General features: G+C 31.3%; 1 protein-coding gene across 1 annotated transcript in view; it reads left to right on the top strand.

Moving 5' to 3' along the window:
- The window catches only part of LOC105993437 (dystrophin-like), a gene marked incomplete at its 3' end in the record, with an annotated part of 1,816,642 nt that overhangs the window by 1,205,518 nt on the left and 598,557 nt on the right, over positions 1-12,567 (top strand). The gene's annotated exons all lie outside the window — the stretch shown is intronic.

The following is a 12,567-nucleotide window of genomic DNA, read 5'->3' as shown; positions in this document are numbered from 1 at the left end:
CATTTAAGAATAATAATATTAAATATGTTTTATTTTTAATCTTGATTTATACAATATATTTGATTATATAAAGATAAAATGGAGACCCAATTTTAGAAGTTTGTTTTCAAAGAAGAAACAACTTCTATTAATCCAAAAAGTTTACCATTATTTAAATAACTGATACATTTATATTATAAACAGGTTTAAAACTCTACAATGTGATTTAAGAACTAAGCTGATATATTCTAAAATAAGATGAAAAGAAACAAAACAAGATTAAATAAATGGGTTACAATACTATAAATACATATCTTGAATACAAAAATACCTTAACATGTATGAGGTATTGTTTCTCATTGTAAATATTTTCCAATATAGTATATAAATAAATAATATTTTCTTATGAATCTAATGAATTTTAAAGATCTTGTTTTATGTTACTGGCTTCTAAATGTAATTGATAATTTATAAATAAATTGAGTGCATTATATCTGTTTCAATTTTATATCTGCTTCAATTTTATAAGAAAGGAGTAGATGCTGACTGTGCTGTGAAATATGATCCAATTGTAGGTTAATTACAGCAAGGGATTTGGCTATAACTGGTTAGAAAATTTTCTCCTGTTTCAATATTTTGACCTATATTAAATATTGCACTTTTGTGCTTTAAAAAGTCAAGATCAGCTTCTTTGAGTTTTTAACTCAGCTTTTAAAGTTGTCTACTTCATGCTACATTTAAAAAATAAATGTTAGCATATTCTAAATTTCACTGCAATCAGTTCTGTGACAAACATCCTCAAGATTTTCATATTATTTAGGTTCTGTTAAATATAACAAATAAAATATATAAGAAAGATTCTCCAAGTTCATTCGCAGCTATTTCTAACTCTGCAATAGCAAATCATGTACAAATAAATAAATTAATATGTCCTAAAGGATATGTTAATGTAACAATTGTGAGAGGGCTATAATCATGAAATCATTGTTAATCAATAGCATGCTTTTAGAGAAACACAAGTGAAAGTTACAAGCAAATAGAAATTATTAATTGCACAGGTGAAAAATAAGATACCCATTTGAGTTAATCATATTCTTCATTTGTAATAGTCTTTAAATATAGCTGTTCACATTCCTCAAGCCAGGACACACATGAAAGAAAGTGTATAATTTAAGCAAAAAAAAAAATAAAACAGCCTAAAAAAACTATTTGGGGCCTTAGAGCTATATAATTTTAAATCTTTGAAAATGTAACGTATCAGAAATATGAAAAGAAATTCCTCAGAAATATTCAAATAGGAGTGGACATCCATTAACATTAGTCTATGTTAGAAGCAAATGAAGTATAAAATACAGTCAATTAACTGTGTAATTTAAGAGAGAAAATTTACTTTTGCTTCAATTATTAGCAGAAGAACTGCATGATGTCCATAGGGTTAAGCATGATAGTAATGAGTTTAATGATATCTTAGCCACCACAATGATCTTCACAAACAAGGAGATGCAAATGAAAACCTATTCGTTATAAAGAGAAGTCACAGGTTTAAGTAAAGAAAGCCTATGTACAATAGTTTTGAAGCATAGGTCCATAAATGGAATTTAAGAATTGTCAAGGTCAAAAAAATTGTCAGAATCTTGAATAGGGAAAAATTACTTCTTTGTTTTCCAAAATATTATTTCCTTCTATTTTGAGTTCAGGGGGAAAAAATCACAGTAATATAGCAGTACCTATGAAATTATTTTCATACCTCATTAGAGTTGTATATATCTCAAACACTGACCATGCTTTGTTTTATTTTTATATTTTGTTTTTAGTTTACTTGTACAAATTTATGTTCCTAGTGTGATAATTTGGTAAACATGTACATGATTGTTAAATTAGGGTAGCTAGCATTTCCAGTTACACGAACATTTTTCTAAATTTTTTATCAACATATACTACTCATGGGGTACAGTGACATTTCAATCGTGTATATATGCATATGCATACATATGGACTGGTGATATCAGAATTATTAATATTTTTGACTCTTAATTATCTTTGGCCCATTCACATTTTTATCTTCCATTTATTCATGCAAGATGTAATAGGATATTTTGAGCTATGATATTCCTATTGTGCTGCATATTAGACTAGAAATAGTTCCTTCTATTTAATGGTAAACACTTCAAAAATGCAGTGCTTCTTATATTTGCCTGAAAATGATTTTATTTAATGTGGTGATAAACAAATATATATTATATCAAAATGTATTTTTGTAATAGTTTTGTGCTCGTGTTTCAATATAATTTATTTCCTTTCTAGTCTTAGATATTTTCTATTATTTATTTAATACGTTATTGTTAGGAGTCCTTTATTGGTCAGTTATCTATTCACAAAGGAACTTATTCTACTTTGCTATAGCTTTTACTTTGATATACAGTTACAATTTGGGGCACTATTGTTCTTCTAGAGTACTTCAAGGGAAGACATTTTAGTCAAGACAATGCAGGGATCCATGTTTTAGGCAATAGATTACTGACAGCATAATAAACAATATTTTTTCATTTTTTCATACATTTTTATTGTTATTATAAAAGTGATGTATACAGAAATTATAGTTAAATAAGTCAAATAAAGAGTATATTTCTTTTTGTACACTGTCACTCCTTCCCTCATTTCCTCACAGTTTTTCCTTCCCAACCCCTTCCTCCCACAAGTTGTATAGTTCATTTTCAACATAGTGTTAGTGAGAATCACTGCTGCATTTATTCACCCATTGTTCCTCCATTTCTGTGATCCCCCATTCCCTCCCCAAAAGATTATAAAAATATAAAAAGAGACAAAAAGACAAAAGTAAAAATGACAAAGGAGAAATTAAACACCAAATAAAATAACAAAATACCTCTTCTTTCCATTTCTTAGAGTTCATTTCTATAAACATCATTCCATATGATCATATGTACATAGCTATTGAACATTTGTGATTCTCTCCTAAAAAAATTATATTAAGCAAAGTAAGACAGACCCAAAGAAATATAAGTTGTATGGTTTCCTTCATTTGTGGCAACTAGAATGTGCCTACAAGTCTATAAATAAACACTCTAGATGGCAAAAAGAGAAAATAAACTTAGACATGACAGGACTCTAAATCTTCACACAGTGAAACCAAAGAAGACTATTAGGAGAGGATCACAAATATTATTTTATATAATCAGACGTACATAGGTATTGCACCTTTGTGCTCCTCTCCTAAAACGTCTACTTTGACCTTTCTGAATGCTAGAGATTTGTATAAGTTATCATGTGGCAGTGCACTTTTGTTTTAACCATCAAGTGGGTTTACTTCTAGGTATATAGGCACATTCTACCTACCTTAAATGAGGAAAAACATGCAACCTGTGTTTCTCTGGGTCTGGCTTACTTGATTTAATATAATTTTTTCCAAGTCTTTCCATTTCCTTACAGATAGTACAATATCACTTTTTTCTGATGGATGAGTAGAATTCCATTATGTATATATACCACATTTGCTTGATCCATTCATCCACTGAGGGTTATCTGGGTTGATTCCATATCTTGGCTATGGTAAATAATGCTGCACTGAACATGGCTGTGCTGGTAGCTTTAGTGTGGCCTTGTTTGTGTTCAATTGGATAAATGCCCAGGAGTGGAATTGCTGGGTCATAAGAATGCTCTATGTTAAATCTTTTGAGGAACCTCCATACTGTTTTCTAGAGTGGTTGAAAAAGTTTACATTCCAATCAAGAGACACATGAAAAAATGTTCAACATCTCTGGCTATATAAGAAATGTAAATCAGAACAACGCTGAGATTCCACCTCATCCCAGTTAGAATGGCCATTACCAAGAAAACTAACAGTAAGAAATGCTGGTGTGAATGTGGCCAAAAGAGAACTCTATTATGCTGAAGAGTATTTTAGTTGGGATATCAATTAATTCAAGATTGAATGAAAGAAGTTTATGGGAAATGAAATACCTATACTGTAGAGTTTCTGTATCATAACCTTAGCAAAAAAACTATCTCAAGAAATTATATTTCCTCAAGTTAGACAAATGCAATTTCTTCATTTATTTTTTAAATGTTTTTATTGTAAAAATACTGTGCAGGGGGTTACAATTTGCAATTTCTTTTAAAAATTGGACCATTATTGTACTAACCTATATTGAAGAATATTTTAACTAATATGCCACTTTTTTCAAAATATTTCTTGCATTTTTCTTTTTCATTTTCCTTTTTTTACTGAATTTTATCAAAAGTATTGTATAGGAAAAGAGCATAATTAATACCCATAGATACCCTGATCTTTCTCCTAAATTCTTAGAATGAACATTTGATAACAGTTCATCATGTATGCATTTTTGTCTCCTTCTTCTTCTCTACACATCTCCATCTAAATATTTTATGAGATGTAATATGATGTACATATATGTACACACATTTTAACATTTGTAAGTAAATTATAAACATCACTATACTTCATTTCTTGCTACTTAATCATGCACCACCTTGTAATACATAATTTACATGTCTATGCTATATATAGCCATATATATTTTCTTACTCAAGAAAATAGAAAATGGAACGATTTTTTTTTCAGTATTCAGTCAGTATTCACATTTCTCCAGTAGGTTAAAACATCTTCCATATTTTGGGTTATTATTAGTAGCAATATTCCAAGTAAGTTATACATAACATTTCATTAGTTATTTCTTTAGTCTTTTAGTCTAAATCATCTTCCTCATCTCTTTTCTTCTTTGTAGTGAATTGATATAAGAAAAATTCCAGGATAATATCTTCAAAAATACTTTACCTTCTATTTCTATTTTTCCTTCATTTCCTTCATCCATCATTTACCTTGTTCTCTATAACCTGACTTTCTTCTCAACTGAAGTATGGTTCTATACATGTCTTGAAGAGATGCATATATTCATATATAATATGCTATGTACCTCATCATATATCATATCCAGAGATGCATAACATGAGACAGTCCCAGTCTAAATGCTGCTAAGCTGTATCACTTGGTTAGTGTGGTGAACATCAGATCTTGCATTCTAAAGTCACGTGTATTCTTTGAGATTAGTAAGTGGTTTACTGGTATTTGTATCCATTTCAAATCCTTCCCAACTCACTTTATTACACTCAGACTTCCAAAATGATGGTTTCCCAATTCTGACATGATCCTGTATTTGCCAACTGACATTCTTCTGATTTTAAAAAACAGCTTTATGTTTTTCTCTCTATATTAAATTCAGTATGGACTCCCAAGTTCTTATTTATTCAATGTCCTAATAAATCAGAGGTTATTGCTCTTGGTTAATAGAAGCTGTTTGAGGCTTCCTGCTCAGTTGTTTCAGGCTCATCTTGGAATTTCTCTGCCACACGACTGGTTTTGTCTAAGTGAAGTCATATATCAAAACTAAGAAATAAGCAGTAGTTTCTTCTCAAAGGAATATTGGCACCATTTGACAAGCAGTCCCAGTAGAAATCATGTCTTCATATCATTACAAGGATGTTTGACAAATCTCTTACAGAGTACTTAGACTTTTAAAGTAAAGTTGGGACTTAAGTCATCATTGTATAATAATGTTTTATCAGAAGTTGTTATTTATATAACTTCTTCTGAATGTTTGAAGCAAAGTTTACCTGTATATGTTCTATGCTACTTTGCCAAGTAAATTCACAATAAGAGGAGGCACTCCTAAGTGTACTTAAGGAAAGAAATTGTTGTTTAAAAGCCTTAGTTCATTGTTTGATGCAAATGGATGTTGCTAATTAGAAATAAGCTGGATCTAATACATTAAAATAAGACTAGTAGGACCTCTACTTGAAAATTGTCTATTAGCAATTCATAATACTCTGTACATTCTTTGTAAAACAACTGTTTTCGCTTAAGTATACCTTAACTTAATTTGGACTTCCTTAACCAAACAGCTTTCAGTTTTCAGCATCAAATAGCTTGTTTCAGTGATTTATTCCCTAAAAATTAAAAGATAAACATTTTAATATTATTCAAAAGCTCTTCACTGTGTACCCTTTTTTAAAAATGTACTGAACATATCTGTATAAAACACTATTTAAAAGCCTGCTCACACATTCACATTTTACCCTCTGGATCTTTGCAACCCCAATTCTAGTCCACTTGTTTATTGTCACTACTTTTGACCTTGACTCTGTCTTCAATCAGCTCAGAGTGAACAAACTGGGTGTCTGCAAACTTAGTCCAGCCTGAATGCATGCAATGAATTTTAGTAAACTCTATTTTTAAAGATATCAACATCTAAAATTTAGAACATTTATATTTTTTCAAAATATTAATTCAGTCTTTGAACATGTCTGGATACTTACTCCTACACTTTCTTTGTACCATCAGCTGCAGCTGAGTAACAGATGTTTCATATTTGCTTCTCAAAAGTGTGGTCTCTGGTCCAAAGCACAGATGTCACCTGAGAGTTGCTAAGAAATGCAGAAGCTAATCAATCACAGTCAGCATTTTAATAAGATTTCTAGGTGATTCATGTGTACATTAAAGTTTGAGAATCACTGCTTTGGATATGCAAACGTTGTCTTCACTTTGCTACACTGGCTCCCCTTTGCTCATTTATATAAACTGTTTTTTCATAAACATCTAACTTTATAATACCTAGGTCTTCTGGATAATGATGATGAAGATCATGATGATGATAGTGATAGTGATGCACATTGTATGACAACACACATAATCCTTACAACATCTCTATAAGATTGGTGCTATTTGGCTTTTAATTTTACAGATGGGTGGTAAGGACATAAACTGTTAAAACCACTTGCCCAAATACTAATATTCTAGATTCAGTTTTGCATTGCTTATACAAGTTCTTACATATAATATTCTCTCTAATATATATCCCAGTTTCTACCTACCAATAGTCTAGTTATTTAAGGTACTTGTGATTAGTAGCAAGCGAATTGGACATGGGCCTGCCTTTCCAGCTATATTTTTCATCATTTCTACTATTTCAGCTTATGTCTGAAGCATAAAATGCCCTGAAGTATTCTTTCCTTCAGGTTTTGCAAAAACCATTCATTTTTGTTGAATTTCCTTTCCCCTTATTATCCTTTTTCTTAATTCTGCACATCCCTTAAGATACAAAGTGCTCTGTTAATATGGCCTTCTTGTCTCAAGCAGAAGCAGTTTTTCTCCTTTTTGCCCCTTTTTGTAATACTCATTTTATATTTATCATATATTAGACCTATTTATGTATTTATCCCCAGAAACACTGAAAAGTTCATGAGGACAAGGTACTCTCCTTATCTCTATCACCCACAGCACTTAGCAGAAAGTTTGCTACATAGTAAATAGCAAGTATTTTCTTAATTCAAATGGTAAGAAATTCTATTCCTATTTTATTAAACTGAATGTTTTTTACAAATGACATCATTATTATATAGCTTAAAAATACAACTACAGAGCTAGAATAAATTTTTAATTTTTTATGATCAGTCCCATTAATCCTTTTTTTAAAATTCTAGACTTTGGATTTGTTCTTTTTAATAAAAATGAAAGGAGCTTGGTTAATAATAAACATTTTAAAGATTGTTCTGTAATTAATATACGCAAGAGAGAAGTGACGTTGATTTTCACTGCTACTGATAGAAAAATAATTTTTAAATGTTTTTTTAAATTTCATTTTTCAGAAAAAGTTTTACGGGATGGCCTAGGCTCATTTCAAATAAACTCTGTAACCTAAGCTGGCCTCTAATTCATGATCCTCCTAATTTAGTCTCCCCCAAAAGTTCTTTCATTCATAATTTGTACACTTTTTTACTTCAGTCCTCACTGTATCTGAGCTAATATTCCTGGTGAATTAAGTAGCAATGATTCCTGAAACTGGATATTTTATCCTCATTCAACCTAAATCTACAAGATGTTTTAGATGCAAACCTTACCACTAAAAAGCTATTTTTAGATAGATCAGCGAGGATCAAACAGACATTATTATCCACAGGTGTCTATGAAAAAGCTAGTCTCTTCCCATCTGTTCTCTGGTGACTCTTAAAAAGCTTTCAAGGACATTCATAATTCTTCCTCAAAAGACTTTGAAAAATTAGCTTCATAGTTAATCTTTTTATGTCATATTTTATTCTTTTCATCTTGGCAAATTTTAGCACAACTGACCAACTGGAGCCAAAAGTTTTGTTGCATTATGTGCTATGACAATATCAGTTTCTCGAGATACAGTGACTGCACACTATCTATAACCTACCATGGACTTATATGTGACTGGAGCAGTCACAGTGAGGGAAGGTTTTTTAGTAGGATGATCTGTGGGGCTTATCTTAAAGAATGAGAGTTGTCAAATGAAGAATAAATTGTCATGCAAGGGAGCAAAAAATAGTTGTGTGAGTTGTGTGAGCAAAATCATTGAAATAGGAAAAAATGGCTACATTGAAAGACTGCATGCAGTTCAATATAAAGCAGCTCTCTTAAAACAACTTCAATTTAATTTTATCATCGAATTATCCCTAGTTGTCATTATTTATATAAAAAACTAGCAATTCCTACTTCAAATTTAATGGATAGATTCTAATATAGATGTTTATAAAAGGTTTTAAAGTAGTTTTTACGATATCTTCTACTTGGTTCTCACCATATGTGAATATATTTGCCAAGAGTCAATAGTGTGTGGTTCCCAAATTGTTCATAGTAGCTACTTATTTTTTTCAAATTTTCTTATTTAACTTTTTAAAGCTATTAAACTAAGAATGCCTAGAGAAAGAGAATTCTAGTTTCTATAAAAAATAATTCAAATACTTTGAAAGGCTTGATAAAAGTGATTAGCAAAAGAAATTTGAGTTAGATATTGGTGAGACAACTTTTTAAAGACTGGAGATGAAAGCCAGGGATAGTTGCACAAATCTGTAATCCCAACTACTCAAGAGCCAGAAACAAGAAGGTTTTAAGCTCAAGGCCAGGCAGGGAGAAATTAGTAAGACCCTGTCTCAAAAAGGGGACTGTAAACACAGTTCAAGCGTTAGAGTACTTGCATAGCATGTACAAGGCTCTAGGTTCAAGCCCTAGTACAAAATTTGAAGAAAAAAAAAGATTGAAAATGAAAAGATTTTTTCCTACGAGATTTTGGAAAGATTTTACTTTCAGGTTCTTTCCAGCATTTCTAAATGTAATGCTATTTTAAAGATATCAAAAGTAGTCACAGGCAATGAAACATAGGTTTTTATGTAAGCAAAGATCCACAAAGCATTAGGACAAGTCTTAGACTGCATATTAAGTGAAAGGTGAATGTTCATCATATGTTCTAAGACAATGTTTGGATATGTGTAAATGCTTGCATATAACCATATTTATCAAAAAGAAAACATGAATCAATTATCCCTGTCAGGTTTGGCAAGATGTCGTTGATAAAAATGACTGACATGTGATATGGTGATAAATGAGTAGTCAAGATGGATTGAGTCATAGAAGATTTTTATAACCAAAGAACATTTTTTTCTGGGATAAGATAAAAGCACATTTGGAAGGTAAACCCTTACTGATTCCTCTGATCGTTGGGTTCTGATGAAAGTATGACTGACAGCAGGATACCTCAAGTTAAGTAAATTTTTAGTATTTAACATTAGGAGCAAAAACTGAGCACACTAGAACTTGTAAACATATGGCAGATTCAAGAAATACTTGATAGGTAAAAGTCATTTGGGGACTGAATAGATGAGATGATTAGGAGACAAGAGGACTTTCTAAAATGTCACCTTCCTCTGATTTTGTTTTTGTTTGTTCATGGAATTGGCTAAATACAGTCTGGCAGCTAAGAAAATAAATACAAAGGAGAGTAGGAATATAGAAAAATGAAAATAAATCAGATATAATACACTGGTCAACTTAGGATATAATAAAATCAATCTGTGGAATGATCTAAACAAGGTGGTTACAAAATAAGTATTTATTTGTTTAACTATGAACAATGGGAAGGAAAAAGACAAGCAAAGAAGACACATGTGATTGCCATTCATTTTCTCATTGGAGAGCTAGCAGGAATTCCCAGACAACTAACTTTATCTCAATGAAATCTCTTTCTCATATCACTGACTTGCTAACCAGTAAACTAAAGAGTTCAAGGGGAATATATTTACCATTAAACACTATAATCAAGAAAGGGTTTAGTTATTAAAAAGGGTTTAGATAACCATTGTGGCAGATGAACAATAGCAGTGAGTAATGATGTGAAATAATACATGTCATCTTTATATGACAATAGATTACCATGATAAATAAGCATAAATCAAAGGAACTGGCAAACAAAATATGAGGATTAGATCAAGAAAATCAATCACAATGTTCAAATTTTTCATCTTACAATATTACAGATCAGAAATATGACATTTATGTTTGAGGCACTCTAATGAATAAAGTGCAGATACACTGTTCATACCATACAACTATAACCTGAGAACATAAAATTATAAATAAAACTTGTCCCAGTGGGACCTCTTGTTTGAAGTCTCAAAAGTGATCTCTTACTTTTTCTACTCTTACTAATCTATCTGACCAAATTAATATTGTTATATCCAAGATTAAATATTAATTACATTAGAAATATTTATCTCCACATATGTTCTGTAACACTTGTCATGGGTAACAACTGAGAATAACAAAGACTATATCTGGTTAATATAAACATAAATTGATATTGTGAGAAAGATACAAACCTTTTCCCATTCTTACACCAAAGTATAGAAGTGATTCCTATCCTTCCTCACTGTCTACTGTAAATAGTATTACTCTGTGCTTGTTTGCTCATCCATAAGTTTGAAAGTGATAAGAAGTAACACTGGATGACACTGAGTTTTGTGTGATTATTGTGTACATGTGATTACTCTATAAATGTTTTTCCCCTTAATCTTCACAATAACTCACAGATCTTTCATGTACATCTTTTCAACCAACTCTATGAGGCAGTAAACAAAGCAAAGCTGTAATTTTAGATTCATTTTATAAAATATTACATTATATCTCAAAAATCAGGATATTTCACCAAGACTGACCAAAGTTATAAAAAAACAAAAGTCAGTGATGTGAACGTGATCATACTTACCTATGTAAACAAAGTTGCTAATACAAATGACAAGTACAAGATAAATGATCAAGTGAGTATTCCACAATACCTTGGCTGATTAAAGAGATTAAATTTGAGCTTATTTAGGCTTATTTTTTTCAATATCTGAGGAGATATGACTATGTATTTTTAATTTAATTTAATTTTCAAGGTAATTTACAGAGGGATTACAGTTACATAACTAAGGTAGTGAGTACATTTCTTATCAAACTTGTTGGCTCCTCCCTCATTTTTCTCCCACTCTTCCTCCCCACCAGTTGCTCTCCCCACCACAAGTTGTACAGTTTATTTCCAAGTTGTGTGTGTTGCTGTTGCATTGGTTAGTCCTTTGTCCTTAGTGGTGTGGAATTTTAGAGAGTAAAGAAAAAAGTGAGTTGCATGCCGGTGGCTCACACCTGTAATCCAGCCCAGGCAGAAAAGTCCATGACACTCTTATCTCCAATAAATACTCAGAAAAAAACAAACAGAAGTGGTGCTGTGGTTGTAGTAGTGGGTGCTGTGGTAGAGCAATAGCCTTGAGCACAAAGAAGCTTAGGGACAGTACCTAGGCCCTGAGCCCTGAGTTCAAATCCCAGGACTGGAAAAAAAAAAGAAAAAATGGATGAGTCTGAGTAATATTAAAAGAGGTAGATAGAGAAGAAAAGTTTACTTGAACAATAAAGAGATTATGAGAACCTTGAATGTTGCTTATGATGGAAGGGAGGAGGAGGAGAAATGGGATTTTTCAGTGTTTTGTGACTTGTCAATGGATGACCTTTACTGTTCAAAAAATTAGAATGAAACCCTAGGAATGTGACTCAAGTAGTAAAGTACTTGGTTACAAGCACAAGCCTCTGAATTCAAAACCCAGTCACACCCAAAAAACTAAAAACCCTGAGATTCAAGAATAGAATTATTTACAAAGATTTCTATTGCTAGACTGTTTGTGTTTATTAAGAATACACATGAGACCCAAAGCAACTATATGAACTAATATAAAGATTTTTTAAATGATTAGTTTCCATGACAAAAGTACATGTTTCTTCTACTGATTTATTTGGTGTTTCCTTACCAATTAACCTTTCCTCTAGACAGTAAAATAAAGAGTAATTGAGTTGAGATTAGCCAATTAAACAAACCTGCCAACTAAGTGATGGGTAATAATACACTTCTATGTTCCTGCTTGAGTTCGTTACCTTTGAAAGTAAATAGCCTGGCTCTTTTATTTTTATCATTTTTTGATTGGATAATTTATTTGAATGATCTAAGCCTCGTTTTACACACTAAAATCAAGGATAATAATATATATTTAGTAGGATTGCTATAAGATTATGAGATTAAAAATCATGTAAGTAAACTGGCTGGTCCTATACTACCACTTGAATAAGGACTTAGAAATCTGTCTCTTGGACCCAGGCCTCTGAGACAGTGAAAGAAGTAGCTTACTAAATCTCCCCTACAAAACAATAAAATGGAGCAGGGTAAACAAAACATT

The sequence above is a fragment of the Dipodomys ordii genome, unplaced genomic scaffold (genome assembly GCF_000151885.1).
Source record: "Dipodomys ordii isolate 6190 unplaced genomic scaffold, Dord_2.0 Scaffold96, whole genome shotgun sequence".
NCBI classification, from domain to species: domain Eukaryota; kingdom Metazoa; phylum Chordata; class Mammalia; order Rodentia; family Heteromyidae; genus Dipodomys; species Dipodomys ordii.
The sequence above is the reverse complement of the archived record's forward strand: the minus strand, read 5'-3'. Positions and strand labels throughout refer to the sequence as shown.